At 36.9% G+C, this 19,172-nt stretch overlaps 1 pseudogene; it reads left to right on the top strand.

Annotated features, from left to right (window-relative positions):
* Positions 1-6,045: 6,045 nt before the first annotated feature.
* LOC105734463 (small ribosomal subunit protein mS29-like) lies at positions 6,046-16,923 on the top strand (annotated as a pseudogene).
* Positions 16,924-19,172: the final 2,249 nt, after the last annotated feature.

Genomic DNA, 19,172 nt, shown 5'->3' with positions numbered 1-19,172 from the left:
GGAATCAAAGGAGATTATTTTGAAGCTTTAAGATATAATGGCCACCTTCCTGGATTTTGACTTGCATGGGGCCTATAGCCCCTTTGTTTTCACCAATTTCTCTCTTTTGGAATGGGAGCATTTGCCCAGTGCCTGTGTCCCCGCTGTATCTTGGAAGTAATTAACTTGATTTTTGTTTTTTTATTTTAAAGGCTTATAGAAGGAAAGGACTTGCCTTGCCTAAGGTCAGACTTTGAACTTGAACTTTTGGGCTAATCCTGGAATTAGTTAATACTTTGGGGGACTGTTGAGAAGGCATGATTGGTTTTGAATTGTAAAAAGGACATGATATTTGGGAAGTGCCAGAGGGAGAATGATATGGTTTGGCTTTGTGTTCTCATGCAAATCTCATCTCAAGTTGTAATCCCCATGTATTGAAGGAGATACTTGGTGGGAGGTGGTTGGATCATGTGGGTGGTTTCTCCCATGCTGTTCTCACGATAGTGCAGGAGTTCTCGCAGATTATGATGGGAGTTCTCACAGGATATGATGGTTTATAAGGGGTAGTGTGCTCTGCCCACTGTCTTTCTCCTGCTGCCATGTAAGATGTGCCTTGCTTCCCCTTTGCTTTCTGCCATGATTGTAAGTTTCCTGAGCCCTGTCCAGCTATGTGGAACAGTAAGCCAATTAAACCTCTTTTGTTTATAAATTACCCAGTCTCAGGTAGTATCTTTATACCAGTGTGAGAATGAACTAATACACTTAGTTACTGAGATTAATAGTCAAAAAGTTAATAACATCTCATCACAAAATGAGATTCTCATCACAAAATGAGAATACATTTCACAATATTATCTGAAAAGTTCCCACAATGTTCATATGGGTAACTCAATTAGAACTAGAGCCTTCTTGCCTGCTGTCATTTAAATTATCTATCTGTCAACTTCCAACTATACCCCAAATATAAATGCAATTGTAATAAATAATATAGAATTTAAAGCTTTATGAAGAGATAAAAATGAGAGGGCACACCAAAAAAATAAAAACACACTATTACACATCTTAAATTTCCCCATTACCTGTATGCAGTAATAATCAAACTTTCCTTTCCCAAACCCGCTACTACATCACTCTACTCGCATATTCTAAAAATTTCTAGGATATCTGCTTCTTTTTCTCCTCAATAGAGAGTCTCAAAATTCTGATAACTCATATATTGTAGTTTGCAAAAGTTGTAGCTGAACAGTTTTAGAAATTCAATCTTTCACTCAGAAATATTCTGCTGAGGGAGACTAAATTTATTTTCTTCCAAATAAAATAAGTCTTACGTCTTGATTTGAAAATGTATCCCATAATACCTAGATATATTTTTTCCTAGAAGTTTTGAGTATTTTATGTTTGAAAGGCATTCAAACCAATGATTCTATGGATAGGAAGAAATGAAATTAAACTGACTAATGAGCAAGCACCTCTGAACAATTTCAGGAATAATTTTTAGATATTTGACTGCTTTGATTGTTAGAAACATTCTTAGAGTGTGTGTTGCTGCTTCTGTTATTGTGCCACTTAGAAAGTGTGAAGGACCCAGGCGGTTTAGAATTTTCCACACTGGCCCTCTCTTGTCCCTGCTACTCAGTCATTTCATTTCAACCCCTTTAGCACATTACCTTAGCAACTAAATTCTTTTCCACTAGTCATGATAAACTCAGACTTGGGGAGGTAATTAGCTATTAGCACAGCTAATAATCCACAAGAGCAAACTGTCTCTTCCATGCAGCATTTTAAACCAGTCATTCCTAAAACAATCAGAACTTCAGCTGACTGACCAATAAAATCCTTGGACCCCTCAATTACACATTAGCCAATTTCTTTGAAGTCTTTACTTATCTGACATTTTCCTAAGATGGCCTATGTTAGCAGTGCTCTGGATAATATTCTTCCCCCAGATGGTTCCAGGAAATCCAGTTGAGCAAAGTCATAGTTTTGTATGCCTTTTAAGATACAGAAAGAAATATTTCTTCTCTTCCAATGCATATAATATTTTTTCAATATGTGCAATATCAAAATTTCTATTGATAATAAAAAACAAGCAACGAATCACCAAGCAAGGAAATGTTACATCAGCAATTGTTTTTACGATAAATTTTGCCAAATAACAATTAGATTTCTTGATGGCAGCTACTACTGAACAAGCTTCATAATTAATCTAAGTTTAGTGAACAGTGTGAAAATGAGGGTAAGTTTGGCATAAAGGTGATGTCTTTATTTTAGTAGCTGTGATAAAAAAATAGACATATAATTTTGGCATTGTTTAAAAAATATAATTTTACATTTAGAAATACAAGGCATGTGTTTGCAAATATGCAGAAAGTAATAGGGAATATATGTAACATCACCTTAACTATCTGATCCTTAAAACCTTAATAACAATTGTGGCAAGAAAGGTGTCAGAGCCCTGGCATCAGAAGGTGATGGGCTTGTTGGTAATAGGGTAGTAAGAAAAACTTACCAACATTGTAGATTTGAAAGGGAAACTTTTATTAGATAGAAAGAATGCTGCAGAAAAGTGCAGCAGGCTGCATCAGAAAGAACTAAGTATGCCACGGTGGATTTTCCTTAGAGGTATTTATAGACCTTCAATTGGGAGCTTCAGGGTAATTTGGACCATATTAGCCACATAGGTCATAATAAATGATTATATTTGTAGATATTTTGGTGCCTTGATATCAGCAAAGCATGCACAATGAGTTTTGACATGCGTGCATTCTAGAGATGCATAGAAATTATAGATACTTATAAATTTTGGGGAAAGAAGGCTGGTACTAGATGTCTGTTACATAATAGGGAATTTTAATTACTTCTAAATTCCTCAGAAAAAGAGTTTCGTTGTTAGATGATCTGCTAGATGGCCACCAGGTGATCTTTGCTCTCTTCAAATTGCTTAAATCTCCATCTACTTTGTTGAAAAGTTATTGAAATATCACGCCTGTAATCCCAGCACATTGGGAGGCCGAGGTGGGCAGATCACCTGAGGTCAGGAGTTCGAAACCAGCCTGGGCAACATGATGAAACCCATCTCTACTAAAAATATGAAAAATTAAAAATTAGCCAGACATGGTCACCTGTAAACCCAGCTCCTCGGAGGCTAAAGCAGGAGAATCGCTTGAATTTAGGAAGTGGAAGTTGCTGTGAATTGAGATCATGCCACTGCACTCCATCCTGGGCGATAGAGCAAGACTCCATCTCAAAAAACCAAGTGATCTATCCAGTAAATTGAGTAACTGAATATGTTTTATTATTTCTCCATTAGTCTAATGAATTTTTGGCAAGACTGATGGTGGGAGTGATCCAAACTTTGACAATGAAAACAGAGAGACACAAGGAAACAGAAATGGCACATGGGATTATCTGATGGTAGGGGAGGAAGCCTGAAATAATAGGGTAAAGTGCAAGCAAAGTGAGGAAGCAAGAAAAAAAGAAGCAGAAGGAGTTGAAATGCCAGAGGTGTCAGTTACTAACAACACATTTAATGTGAGAGAGGCAGATGGTTGTGGAAGCTAGAGGTGATTACCATTCAAAGCAGATATGGGGATCACAGGCTACGATGCTCCAAATGCTACTGCCAAGTGACAGCTACTGGAAATGCCACTCTGGTCATTGTATCACAAGATGTTAAAGGCTTGCAATTCATTAATTTCAAAGGAATCCAAATGAGTAACCACATTCAGTATAAAGCCAAATAACAGATTATGAATGTGTACTTCAATACTTTAGGGGCTGAAAGGGGAAAAGAACCAAGATAATAAAATTGTAATGGCTGTATTTAAAATGAACATTGTGTGTCTAAGACAGCTGAAAGTACACAGTTCAGTTCTTCTTACAAAATATGTGTGCCTTTGTATATTACATATATTACATATATCTTATATTAGCATGTTATGTAATTATCATCCATAATACTATTATGTATGTATGTACTATACATTATTACCATTATGTATGATTATTTACATTATAGATTATATGCCATTTAATAGTATTCAATGTATTTTAAAGATGCAATTTTACAGTGGGTTTGTGACAAGATGATTACATCCACAATTTATGTCAACAGAGGTTAGAAACTGTTGAGGCATGTTTCTAAACTTTTAAAATAAGTCTTCATGGCCGGGCGCAGTAGCTCACACCTGTAATCCCCGCACTTTGGGAGGCCGAGGAGGATGGATCACGAGGTCAAGAGATCGAGACCATCCTGGTCAACACGGTGAAACCCCGCCTCTACTAATACAAAAAAAATTAGCTGGGCATGGTGGCACGTGCCTGTAATCCCAGCTACTCAGGAGGCTGAGGCAGGAGAATTGCCTGAACCTGGGAGGCAGAGGTTGCAGTGAGCCAAGATTGTGCCACCGCACTCCAGCCTGGGTGACAGAGTGAGACTTCATCTCAAAAAAAAAAAAAAGTCTTCATTTGGATATATATATGTATATGTATATACATATATATATATATATATATATATTTTTTTTTTTTTTCAGACAGTGTTTACTCCTGTCGCCCAGGCTGGAGTGCAGTGGTGTGATCTCAGCTCACTACAACTTCTGCCTCCTGGGCTCCAGTGATTCTCTTGAGTAGCACAGGCATGTGCCACTATGCCGAGCTAATTTTTGTATTTTTTGTAGACATGCGGTTTTGCCATGTTGGCCAGACTGGTCTCAAACTCCTGAGCTCAAGTGATCTGCCGGCCTTGGCCTCCCAAAGTGCTGTGATTATAGGCATGTGCCACCATGCCTTGCCTGTGTATATTTTCAAATGTAGAATACTGAGTTCAATGCAGTTTGATCATATTTGAAAGTTCCTGCATTGTTATGTTGCTGTAATGAAACATTTGGGGTTTTCATAGTTGTGTTGTTTTGTGCCCTCAAGGAGAGATGAACCTTCTTTGTGTGGTTGAAGAATACCTAACCTATGGGTCTTGGTGGTTGAGAAGACTGTGGAAGACTAAAAGAACAAATATACCCTCTCCCAGCCTCGCTTGCAATTAAGTATGGAAGTTCTATGGGTGATATGCATATTGTCTTAGTCTACTGATAGGGAAAGCCAGAGCATAAGCCCTAAGCACGTGACCTCAGCTGAGCCAACTGTAAGCACCAGACTGAGAACCAATAATGCAAGGAGAGAAGATTAGCAAAGGCTCCCTTGAGGTCCTGGCGGTTCACAGTGATACTTAGAGACAAAGGCAGTGCAAGCTGAAGCAGCTGGTACTGAGAAATAAACACAGCACTATTGTCTTCAATAGACAGTGAACTGGGGAGTGATTTTTGACTTTGATTCTGAGTGTCTAGACTTTCACTGTGTCTTCCTGTTTTCCCACAGGTTCTATAGGCTAACGCAATTAACTCTTTAAAAATTCCGTTTTTCTTCAACTCCCCCAGAGTTAGCTTCTGTCACTTTCAACTAAAAACAGTAGATAAGGCATAGTTTGGGATCACAACTTGGTTTTTTATTTTGAGAATCTAATTTAACTTGTGGAGAGACTGATGTTCTCTCTCCAAAAAAAAATTTTTTTTTATAAGCTCTATTCATAAGTGAGTTGTAATGTTAAAGAGGAAAAAAAGAGGATTTTAAATTGCTTTCTGCAGCAGAATGTGAGGCAGTAAAAAGGACAAACTGCTAAACAGAGAAAACAAGATAATAGAAAGGAAAGACCGCTCTAAAGAGGAGCTGACAGGGCTGCTATGAAAAATGTAGAGTCTGGGTTTAAATTGCACATGTGACAAGGAAGATTTGATGGGGAAAAAAAACTACTCACAATCCGTCCACATCCCCACTCCAACACACCCACGTGTACACTCTTTAAGGAAGGTTCGTTCACGTTGCTGGAATTTTTTTCAGTTGGGTGCAAAGCTGCCTTCAATATGATGTTTTGTTATGTACTTGAACACAGTGTGAAGTCATAGGTATTTGAATATCAAAACAACAGCAGATAGGTATTTCAATATCAAAACAAAATTGGGAAAGCCTGTGTAGTTGTAAATATCACTGCATAAAAAACAAGGGAGATTGAGGATGGGTGGTAGAGAGGAGGCAAATATCATGAAAGAAGGGAGGATACCCATCTCCGGTAAGGATTTTGTCAGCAGTAAATGCTTAGGACTTTTTAGTAACCCTCCTTTTGTGTGCTAATCAAATGAACATTAAAATATCTGTTGGTCATAGTGGTTTGTGAGATATATTCCTATAGCAGGTAACACTGCAAAGCTCTAAACCTTGCTCTAAGTTATGCAAAGAGTGGAGACAGAGAGAACCCATTGGAAGCTGGCTACATCTAGGCCATGTGTTATTTCTGTATGTAGTTTTCTCTGTGTCATTAAAACTGCTGTAGATGCTAATTGGAAGAGAACTTTAGATCCTAGATATTATAAAAAATAAATATAAAATACCATTGCCACACTGGGGACACAACAGAGGGTGGAATGGGAGAGTTAGGAAGGGATCCTATCCTACAGAGAGGGCAAAGGAAATGTTATGTAAGATGGCATCAGTACCAGTATTAATTATGCTAATTAATGCATTCCAAGTTACCAAATTAGATCCCTTATAAACTTGAAATTTTATGATTAAGTATTGCTTATTTGGGTTTGAAAATATGATCCAAAATTTATGTCACATAATTTACAATTAAAGGAAAACATAGTACGATGATACTGTATTTTACTGTTGAAGTCTGTGTTGGGAGTAAATATTAAGAAGAAAATCGCAGTTCAAAATAACAACTGAAAGAGTAAACATATTTAAATAATTACTTAAACAAATGTGAATTTTTTTTTTTTTTTTTTTTTTTTGAGACGGAGTCTCGCTCTTGTTACCCAGGCTGGAGTGCAATGGCGCGATCTCGGCTCACCGCAACCTCCGCCTCCTGGGTTCAGGCAATTCTCCTGCCTCAGCCTCCTGAGCAGCTGGGATTACAGGCACGCGCCACCGTGCCCAGCTAATTTTTTTGTATTAGTAGAGACGGGGTTTCACAATGTTGACAAGGATGGTCTCGATCTCTCTACCTCGTGATCCACCCGCCTCGGCCTCCCAAAGTGCTGGGATTACAGGCTTGAGCCACCGCGCCCGGCCAATGTGAATATTTTTAATTCCAACTCACTCTGCATACACATCCCAGTGGTTGCACTGCCCTGTTCAGATAGTTATTGCTTCATGTGTGGATGGCCAATCAGCTTCATATATGAAGGATGAGTGGCACCTGAACTGGCCAACCATGACAGCAGATCTTTCTCAGGGAAGTCAAGTCCATCATTGCATTTTTCATTCTTCAGTTTCAAATATTATAAGAACTTTCATATGCTGCTGTCTTTGTTAAAGATGGAGGCTCAAACATGTCGTCATTTCAGGCCTTCATACCTGTGTCCTCTTTCAGTGTTTATGGCTACTGTCTTATCCCAGGCTTCCATTTTACTTTCACTGAGACCATTTGAAGGGTCTTCTAATTGGACTTTCTCCTTCTGGTCTGCCTATTACTCACTCCACCCTTTATATTTTCGCTATACTTATCTTTAAATTAGGGATCTAAGTATGTTATTCTTCTGCCCCACTGCCTACAACATAAATTGCTAAGTATTTTGTATGAAACGCAAGACCCTCCATATTCAACCATTAATGATTCTTGTCTCCAAGCACTTACCACAGTGTTCAACATGTAGCAGACTCTCAGTAGATAAATGTGTGCTAGTTAAAGTGAATTAAGGGTAATTGAGTGACCCTTCCACCAAATTGTGCCCTGGTGTACAGAAATAGATGAATTTTGATTGTTTTGGGCAATTTTCTTAAGGATTTCAAATCCAGAAACTCTTCAATTTCATAATTCTTCTGATTAGCCAATTCCATTTCATTCAGTTTCTTTGATGATAATTAATAAAAGTACTATTGTTGACTGTCATACAGAAGAAAAGAAGATAATTTTAAAACATTTTTAATATTTCCAAAAGATGTTTTACAATCATTTTTTATATAAATATCATGTCCTTAGAATAGATTCTCTGAAACAGAATTCCAGGACCAAAGATTATGTATCACTTTAAGCCTTATGACATATATTGTAAATAAGCAAATCAGCTTATTTAAAAAAGCAAATCAGCTTAAAAAAGCAAATCAGCACAGACTCAGATTTGTAATGTTCCAACTAATTTATAACACTTTATTTAATTGTCGATAAAAAACACACTGTTTCATACATAACACAAATTTGACTTTTTAAATTTAAATACCATAAGGGGTCTACTATTACAAGAAAGAGATTGATTCACTCAACACACATTTCTTGAACACCTAATATATACAAGACCCCATCCCAGAAAACTAAATAGAGTTATAGAAATTAAGTTAAGTGAAAAAATGAGTATGTAAACAATCAAAATTCAAAAGTTAGTTTGGAGTTAAGTGAAAGCATTTGTTCTTAAAAATATTATGGTATCCTTCAGGATTATTCTTTAGTAGAACTTGCTAATTAGTTCTCAGAATATGTTGTCCTATGATTTGCTTTTTTTAATTTCACAAGCATCACAGGTACACAAGAGTCTTACACCTTTCCTTGCAAGATATTTTAAAATCATCTTTGGTCTTCAAGACCAAATGTATCATCAAGCCTTAACCCCTGAAACCAAGCAATTTATGTGTATATTTTATTTATATTTTCATTTCTATTTACATCCCAGAAGTGGCAAATGACACCTATATAGTTTTAAGTGTTTTGTAAAGAAGCACCAGAAGATTATTGTTTTGATGTATCTAATATTAGATGGTCGAGTTAGTAAGATAATTGGAAGAATTTTACAAATTTTTGTAATATTTTAATTCTTATCTAATTAAATTACATCTTTAGCTCCAAAGTCCCTAATAAAAAGTATAAAATAATCAAAAGTATTTTTAAAAATTTTTAATTTTTAAAGGGATTAATATACAGTTTATTCAATCATACATTAAGAACTTGTGAAAACAAAATAGAAACATACTTCATAAAGTTAAATTAAAATTATTCTATTTTAGTTTTCAAATACTTTTAATTTTCTTCAAGGAGAAATATTAAATGAAATATAATCATTAGTTTTCATAATTAAAAAAAATTTTCTCTAACTTTAGAACTTTAGAGAACCAAAATTTTCACAAATCATTGACATTTTAAGTTGTTTCTTGATATTTTCTTAAATTAAAAACCATGTTTATTCAGATTCATGCACATCTTTATTTCAGAAAAACTATTGCTACAACTTGGTTAAAACAAAAAGAAATATTTTACAATTATTAAAATGCTGGCTTATATTAAAGTTGGTTTACATTAGACAAATGTTCAAAAGACTTGTATTGGAATTTAGATCTCCATCCTCTACAAATACATTCATGAAAACATTTAAAACTTTATAAATAATCAAATAAAACTAAAATAGTCTATCATTATGTATTAGTCCATTTTCACACTTCTAATAAAGACATACCTGAGGCTGTGTACTATATAAAGGAAAGAGGTTTAATAGACTCACAGTTTAGCCTGGCTGGGGAGGCCTCAGGAAACTTACAATCATGGCAGAAGGGGAAGCAAACACGTGCTTCTTCACATGGCAGCAGCAAAGAGAAATGCGGAACAAAAGGGGAAGATCCCCCTATAAAACCATCAGATCTCATGAGAACGAACTCACTATCATGAGAACAGCAGCATGGAAGTAACCACCCCCATGATTCAATTACTGCCTGCGGGGATTATTGAAACTACAAGATGAGATTTGGGTAGGGACACAGAGCCAGACCATATCACACTGTAACACTGTTATACTTCTTTATCCAATGAGCTAAGTTTTAAAAAATGATAATATGCCACTTTCAGCACTGAAATTAAGCACTTGAGGTTAAGCACTCTGTCTCACTGCTGGTAAAAGTGCAAACACAGCTTTTCAGAAGGCTTAAATGTGACCTACCCTTTAATGCAGCAATTCTCCTGTTGTGAATTAATCATAAAGAAGTAATGAGCATTTACAAAAATGTGTATGTGTTTGTGTGTCAATATGTGTCTGTGTATGTGCACACAAACACCTACATACAAATATATACCCACTTGTAGTGCGTGTGGACAATAAGTCACTGGCAATAGATTGAGGAATAAATGGTGACAAAGGCATTGATGGTAAACAAGTCTTCCTAAGAAATTATTTATGAAAGATAGAAAAAAGAGCAATGTAGCTAGAGCGAGAGGTAGGACCTGAGGTATCTTATTTATGTTTGGGGAGATTTGCACCCGTTTAAACATTAATGAGAAAGAATAAATAGATCAGACCAAGGGAGAAGTGAAGGAGGAGGTCACCAAGAAGCAAGAGGTATAGAATTGGCAGCACAGATGGAGGAAGCAGCTATGGCACTGGGCTGGGCGGGAGTTAGCTACAGATTAACACATGTGTGGGGTGGTGAGGTTGGAACAGTGAGAGAAAGAGAAAGGGAAAGACACCAGAAAGGAGATGTGGTGAGATACGGAGGATTTAACCAGAGGCAAAGCCACAAATTGCTCCTTTGGGAAATGAATTTTTAGTATTTAATGCCTCACGTGCAAAAAACAAAAATCAGAACTCATTCCATTTGTATTATGAGGACTGATATTATTCTAAGACTGCCTAATAATAATAAAGGTTATTCACAATTGTAACTAAGCCAAGTATAATATTAAAATGTAAGATAATTTCTTATAATTTTGAAAAGGAGTTGATGATCTTTATCTGTAAAGTATCAGATGATAGTAAATATTTAGGCTTTGTAAGCCATACAACAAGTATCTCAATTGCTCAATCCTGTCATTACGGTTATAACAAAATCAGCTACAGATTACACCTAAGGAAATGGGGGTGGTGTGTTTCAATAAAACTTTATTTACAAAAATAGATGATGGGCCAGAGTTGCTGACTTCTGGTCTAAAATAAAAATCAGTGAAGAACTTGACACTGGTAAGCTCAAGCTTTTGTTCTTTCAGGGTGTTTTAAGCTCATGCCTGATTATCATTATATAGTTTGTGGATCAAGGAGATTTCCTTCTATTTATAGCAGAACAAGGGAAAGAACACCTGCTCTGTGGTCTGTGGTCCCAGATTTTAAGGACAACTCTTTCACTTGTACTGTTTGGTTACTTAAAATCTCTAAGCCCTAGTTTCCTCCTTTGTAAAACAAGGCAATGATGCTGTATTTAATCCTCACAGATCAAAATGAGAATAAAATGTAAATACTATAAAAATCTGTATTATTCATACATAAGGAAATCATCATTTGCAACAAAAATCAGAAAATGTTGGTTCAATCTCCGTATCTGTAAGACCTTAACATTATAAGTACATATATATATATATATATGTATATAAATAAATATATATATAAAATACCATTCCCCTAACAATTGTCTTAAGTGAAATAGTAATGTATGCGAAGTGCTTGGCTGCATTGCCCAATATACCTTCTATGCTCAATAAATACCAGATCACATTCTTAATGTCTAAAGGCCCATTAAAATTGTCCAGTGCTTCTGACACACAGCGCCTGAAGGGGCAAAATCAAGTTATTCCAAGTCAAGCACAATGCTGGCAATGCTAGTTGTGGGCAGGGCAGTCACAGCATACTTTTCAAGTAAGCCTCCCAGGACTGCTTTGCAAATGTTTTAAGAATGGGTATTGGCAATTGTCAGGGAGCCCAGTGACTCAGAAGCTGAGTTTTGCATTCTGAGTTGAATATCAGGAGAGAGTTTTCATTCTTCTGTGGTTTGGAAGTTACAGTCCCAGACTAAAAGGAAGGCATCTGTTTGATTCTATAGTAACACAAACATAAAGAGACCAGATGAGATGGCATAGCTACCCCGGGGCAGCTTTAAATTAAACTGCAAATGTACTCATCAGCCCTTTGGAGGAACATTTGCCCCTATTTGTTCAGTATGTGCAGCTTATCCACCAGACCAGGGAATGCTTGGTTATTATGTGATTCCACCCCATTAAAGTTCTTCAAACCACCCAGGAGGGGAAGGGTAAGCAGCAATCAGTTTTCCCTGAATGAAGAAGGATTCAATGAGGGAGAAATGTGCGGTGCAGGTGCAATTCTAACGCATTTCTGAGTAAATATATAGAAAACTTTGTGGTCAGGTGTGATTCATCAGAAGGAAAAGCATTCTCTATAACAGTCAACCTACATTTCAAGCAGAGATTGGGCTTTTTTTTCCTGTGTTTTTAAATATTTTATTTTTAGTTCTTAGTGAAATCGGTAGGAATCAACACTGCTGCCAGGTTATGTGGTGTTATTCAAACATGAACCTTCAGCTGGAACACCTGTTATCTGCAACAGTGATTATTAGGATTTTGGCATTTAATAAGGCATTTGTCCTCTGTAGTTTTTTTTTTTTTTTTTTTTTTTTTTTTGAGACAGAGTTTTGCTCTTGTTACCCAGGCTGGAGTGCAATGGCGTGATCTCGGCTCACCTCAACCTCCGCCTCCTGGGTTCAGGCAATTCTCCTGCCTCAGCCTCCTGAGTAGCTGGGACTACAGGCACACGCCACTATGCCCAGCTAATTTTTTGTATTTTTAGACAGGGTTTCACCATGTTGACCAGGACGATCTCTATCTCTTGACCTCGTGATCCACCCGCCTCGGCCTCCCAAAGTGCTGGGATTACAGGTGTGAGCCACCACGCCCGGCCTGTCCTCTGTAGTTTTAAACCCCAGGCTTTCATGTAGACTTGTTTTTGACATGGTGCATTTTTAGATCCTGAATATGGGGACTGTACATACTGTGCATTTGGTTCAAACAGCGGATACAGATGTCCATTGAAACTCCCTTCTTCCTCTCACTTTCCATACCAAATAGACACAATTTTTCACATTGCTCTTTTGTCATGTTCATAATCATCATCTCAAAAATTCATGACATTTATTGTTTGTAAGGTTTTATTTTTAATCATTCAAATAGGACTTTTTAAAAATGTTATAAAAAATAGTAACTTAACAAGATTATAGTTGTCATGCATGAATTGAGGAAGTATTCAGCCCCAGATCTTCTGACTCTAAATAACTTTTAAAAATAGTATCTCTTATTAAGAATGACAAACTTTTACATAAATGAAAACCCTTAAAATGGAAGAGTATTAATATAAAGAATGATATGATATAAGGAACACCAAAAATATATTGTGTACAAAGTTTGCTTCAGTCTATATTTCTATAAAGGAGTATTTCCAAAGCTGAAGATCAAAGTAAACTTACATGTGTGTGGTGTGTGTTCATAGATTATATTAAACTTGTGTCTCCCTTCTGGCAAATTGACAATAGATGAGAAATGCAAATCACATAAGATGCTACATATTGGTTTACATGAGCCTCTGTATCCTCCTAAGAACACATATACACTCACAACCACAAGAATATGATGTAGGCACAATACTAGCTGATTTAATGTGATTCTATGATTCTTAATTATAGAACTGGAGGTTTTGCATTTCCCATTCCTACCTAATTCAATCATTCAGATGGCCTGATTTACTTTTAGAGCAATGATTCCCTCCTGGGAGCAATTTTGCTTCCCAGCAAAATTTGGCAATGTCTGGAGACATTTTTGTTTGTCACAAGAGGAGGGTGTGTGCTACTGGTATCTTGTACAAGGCCATGGATACTACCAAATATCCTATAATGTACAAGACAGTCCCCCACAACTAAGAAATATCCTGCAAAATGTCAGTGGCACCAGTGGAGATGAATGCAAACATGCTAACCACATTCCTAGAGACTAATATCTGAACAAGAATGCAATTTATTAATTTGCAATGATAGCTAGAACTGTCAAGGGGACCAGGATAGTCATATTTACTAATGAATATATATATATATATATACTCCCTCTGGAAAATCTATACAAAAATCCAAATTAGAACCAGACATTTATTTGCTAAACATAAAGTCAATTCTAGGAAGATAGATACTCCTTATAGAGCTTATCACAATTAAAATCGATCATCTGTGTGATTATATAGATATATATATTCCTCCTCTTGAAGTCTAAAAAGTCTACAGGGACATGGAATATACTTCAATATGCATCACCTTAACCACAGTATCTAACTGTACTGCCCAGCATATAGTAGGTACTAACAAACATTTATTGAATCCATGAATGAATGAATCTTTAACGTTTCAGTGTACAAATTCATATTAAACATATAACATGTACAAAGGACGATTTGAAGCATTGGGATTACAAAATATAATAAGACAGTTTCTACTTGTGTGGAGGTTCCTGAATTCTGATGGACTAGATGGACACTACCAGTTATGTCAGGCTGCTGAAGCCATAGCCTGCCCTGCCAACAGGCACCATGGAAGAGCTGAGCCTCAGCAGCCCTGTTAGGTATCATGTGACTCTGTGCCTTGGCCACATCTGAATGGACTGGGGAGAAAGAGTATGAAAGCAGGAACTGGCAGCATCCTATCATCTGAGCTTTAGCAAAAAGATGGACCCTGACAAATCAGATTCCCATGCTTGGGTATTTAAAACTACTAAATGACTGAAGCAGAAGTGCAAAGAGAAGCTGCAAAGACACTGTAGTGTTTTGAATGGTGATCCCCCAAAAGACATCCAACCCAGAACTCGTGAATGTGACCTAGTTCAAAAAATGTCTTTGTACTGGTAAGTAAAAGATTTAAGGATGAGATCATCCTGGATTAAGTAGGTGGGTTATAAATCCAATGAGAGTGTCTTTGTACACGAGACAGAAAGGTTTGGACACACAGGAGAGGTTCATGTGAATGAAGGCACAGACAGACAGTGAAGATACATAGCTACAAACCAATGAAGGCCTGGAGCAGCCAGAAGCTGGAAGAAGGAATGAAGGGCCCTCCCCTGGAGCCTTCAGAGCTAGTGTGGTCCTGCTCACACCTCGATTCTTGAACTTCTGGCTTTCAGAACTGTCAGACATGTTTCTTTCAGCCTCCACACTTTGTTATGGAGCCTTAAGAAACTAACACAAATGTCTAGAAAGAAGAAATATACGGGAGTAAAAGTCATGAACAGCAGCTTGCAAGCACTGATGTAATATGGAAGAAGCCACTGAATAAACCAAAAGCTTTGCAACAGAGAAATAACACGGTTTGGAGGAAAATACTGAGCTTTGGAGGCGGCCCCAGTCGGTGCGTGCCAGTCGCCTTCTTAGGAGAACTTGACCTCGACTCAGGGTGAGGGACGGTGTCCATACCCCACACTGGCACAGGGGTTGTACCGCTGAGGGAAAGGAGCGGGACTCCGAACCTCCAGGAAAGTGCAAGGACACTGCTGAAAGGAATAACAAGGCTTATCTCTAGGATCCATAAGTTGGATCCTGGGTGTTTTTCACACGTGGGAACCCAGGCACACCAAAGCATTGCTGCTCACCTAGATAGCCAGGTTCCAGTTGAGAGTCCCAGAGCTATTTCCCACACCAGTGAGAATGACCCGGCTAAGCATGGGGATCAGTATGAGGGTCAGCACTACAACATCTTCTCCCAGGATACGAAGGCTATATTTCCCCATGGCCTTCCTCCTCGCTTTGTGATGCAGGTGAAGACATTCAGTGAAGCTTACCTGATGGAAAGGAAACCAGCCCTAGAACTTCTGCATTACCTGAAAAAACACCAATGTTGCTTATCTGGCTGTAGGATATCTTCTGTATGGGGAGAAGGGACGAGGAAAAACCCTCAGTCTTTGACATGTTATTCACTTCTGTGCAAAACAGAACTGGACGATACTACATATTCCAGATGCTCATCACTGGGTAAAAAATTGCTGGGAACTTCTACAGTCCAAGTACAACAAACAACCCTTTGATCAACCTTTAGAGGCTTCAACCTGGCTGAAGAATTTCAAATCTACAAATGAGCGCTTCCTGAACCAGATAAAAATTCAAGAGAAGTATGTCTGGAATAAGAGAGAAAGCACTGAGAAAGGCAGTCCTCTGGAAGAAGTGGTTGAACAGGGCATAACACAGGTGAGGAACGCCACAGATGCCTTGGAATTGTGCTCAAAGAGCTGAAGAGGTAAAGTTCTCTGGGTATTTTTCACCTCCTGGTGGCCGTGGATGGAATAAAAGACACATGGAATTGGATCATAGAGAGCAGTTACGCCACGTCTCTAGTTAAGTTCTGGTGTAAAGGTACACAGATTCCTGCTCTCGATAATCCCGCTGCGTTGGAAGCAGCTTCTTTTTTTGTTTATCCATTAAGAAGTCAGGCATGTTTGGGTTTTATATTTGTTTAATCTTACAGGAAACTTTTCATCATTCCCTAAGGCCGAAGCATTTTGTAAAGAATTGTAAACGGAAAACTGCAAAATAAAGCAGAAAGTTGTAAACAAGTCCAGCATGCCAATGAACTCATGGACTTCCCAAGAGAAACCCTTGGTCTGGCTAGAAATTCCATGAAAAGCTTCCCACATGAACTTATTAAATTATCCCTGCATATCTTGAAAGTTGAGTGGGTACTTTTCAACTGACTAATAAGAGATGAAATGACAAGAAAGAAAAATTTTCAAAAGAGAAAAGATAAAGAAAGCTGAAAGCACAGAGGCATGAAATCATGTGGGTTATCATCTTACTATGTAAAGGGATCGAGCTATGGGCACATGAGGAAGACAGAGAAGCAAAAGATACTGAAATATTATTGTCAGCAGATTGGCACACCCTGCCTCCCACAGACTACCTTTGGCTCCATGATAAGCAGCCTCTTGAGACAACCGATGCGCCTATAGTTTTAGACGGGCTAATGCAATCCCATTCCTATGAGATTGCTTCAAAGTTACTAACTCAAGATATATTTGAAATTTTTCCATTTTACCCCTTCTGCAGATAGCTGATGTAATTTCCTGCACTTTTCCTGATCTTTTAGACAAAATATGCATTTGAAATTCTGGGTGTGTTGAAATACACGGAAACAAAAGTCTCTATTCTTTTTTTCTGGAATTTGAATTAATGCCCTTTATGTGGCATCAGTGTGAAGATTACTCAATAGATGAGAAATCAAAGAAAAAGAAAAGCTTAAAATATATATGTGAAAACAATCTACGAAATAGAGATGTTCTATCGGACTCCTGCTAACTAAAAAAACGAAAAAGTGTGGTTTGCATTTAGTTTCTTTTCTGTAAATATATGATACATCTAGTCTGTCCCGATCACTGTGCTAGCTCCTAGTACGAAAAGGTAACTAAAAGCACAGCTTCACCCAAACATAAATTACAATTTAGTGTGTTTTGAAGGTATCATTTTGCCTGACAGTATAAGCAAAATGCAGAAAATAGTGATTGATTAACCTTATTTTGTGGTGATGCAGAAATCTAATAAACCCAAATTATAGAATGAAATGAAGATAACAAAATTGAAGGAACCGATATTTCTGGTTGGTGCCCACTTTTATTACAGTGCTAAAAATAGTCATTGACAAGAAAGGGTAGATGAATGCCTTCTTGTTATTTTCCAGCATTGAGAGAGGTGTAGATTAGTATGTTGGGGATAGGAACATTAAGAAGTTGGTAGCCTTCACACATAAGATGAATAAATATAGATCATTATAAATGACTTCAAAAATCTTATCTTCAGAGGTTCTGACTGGGCTTATAATGAAAGGAACAAAGAACGTTAGAAAATATGGTGTCTTCACAGTCTCATAAACAATACTTTCTGAAACCTTCTAAAGAATACAGTGGGCCGGGCGCGGTGGCTCAAGCCTGTAATCCCAGCACTTTGGGAGGCCGAGGCGGGTGGATCACGAGGTCAAGAGATCGAGACCATCCTGGTCAACATGGTGAAACTCCGTCTCTACTAATACAAAAAATTAGCTGGGCACGGTGGCACGTGCCTGTAATCCCAGCTACTCAGGAGGCTGAGGCAGGAGAATTGCCTGAACCCAGGAGGCGGAGGTTGCGGTGAGCCGAGATCGCGCCATTGCACTCCAGCCTGGGTATCAAGAGCGAAACTCCGCCTCAAAAAAAAAAAAAAAAAAAAAAAGAATACAGTGAAATGGATAAAGAACTCTCTGAGAAACTCCTTTTGTTGTTGGATTTTTAAAGTTGTCATAAACCACCTTCTGTACTTAACTTAAATAATAAATGTTGTTTTTTTGTTATATTTAAAATATAAATATTGTTATCAAATATATTACAATACTATGATGTATTACTAATGTAAAATTGTGTCTTGTTAAAACAAAGTTATGCATTATTTTTGAAAATAAATATGGAATAATATAAATGTTTAGAAGCTGATTAGGAGAAATTATTCATCTTTGTCATAAAAGTTTTGTTACTTTATTTAAAAAATTCATTTACTGAAATACACATGTATGCATGCACACACACACACACACATACACAATTTCACACATTGTAATCAGTGTCTGTGAGTAGGCAACTTTGTAGTCTCCTATTTATATTCATGTTATTAGAAATTCTTATAATCTAATTTAAATGTAGGAATTTTAGAAATTTCCAAGTTAAAAATTAATATTATTCAAATTAATGAGAAAATAATTTGTTCTGAATTTGCACATAAGACATAAAAATAATAGGTATAATTATAAAGGAGAGAACAAAGTTGCAAAGTGCAGAAAAATGTAATTGTAGCAGTCATCAAAGATATGGTAACTTAAACATGGACACAATTTTTCATTCAGCAAAATTATTTTACAACCTTTTAAAAAATAATATGCATTGTAATTTTTAAAACATTCCTATTAAGGAATCAATCAATAATTATAAATATATAAATAGGATATTAGACATCTAAAACAAACAATATATAATGTAGAGAAAAACTTATCAGATATTAATAATTGAAAGGAACTGTAGAATTATAGATTATTATACATATTATGAATATACCATAACTAATTATATTATAAATATTACAAGTTTAAAATAGATTGAAGTAACATTCCAATGTGTGTGGATGTCTGTGTGGAAGTCACGCCTATCTTTTTAAATAAAACCAGTTGCCTTCATCAGAACATTCTTTATCTGACCAAATCAGGAAACTCCCAAATTCAGCTGAAATATGGCATATGCAAAAAGCAATAGGTGAGAAAGTACTTTCTGAAAATACTTTATGTAAATAGAAGTTATAATTGTTGTCTTTACAACGATCAAGAATGAGCCTTAAGTGAAGTAGCTG

Source organism: Aotus nancymaae, unplaced genomic scaffold (assembly GCF_030222135.1).
Source record: "Aotus nancymaae isolate 86718 unplaced genomic scaffold, 86718_ANA_hifiasm-v0.15.2.pri h1tg000002l, whole genome shotgun sequence".
Classification (NCBI taxonomy): Eukaryota; Metazoa; Chordata; class Mammalia; order Primates; family Aotidae; genus Aotus; species Aotus nancymaae.
Note: the sequence above shows the minus strand (reverse complement) of the source record. Positions and strands in the feature narration are given on the sequence as shown.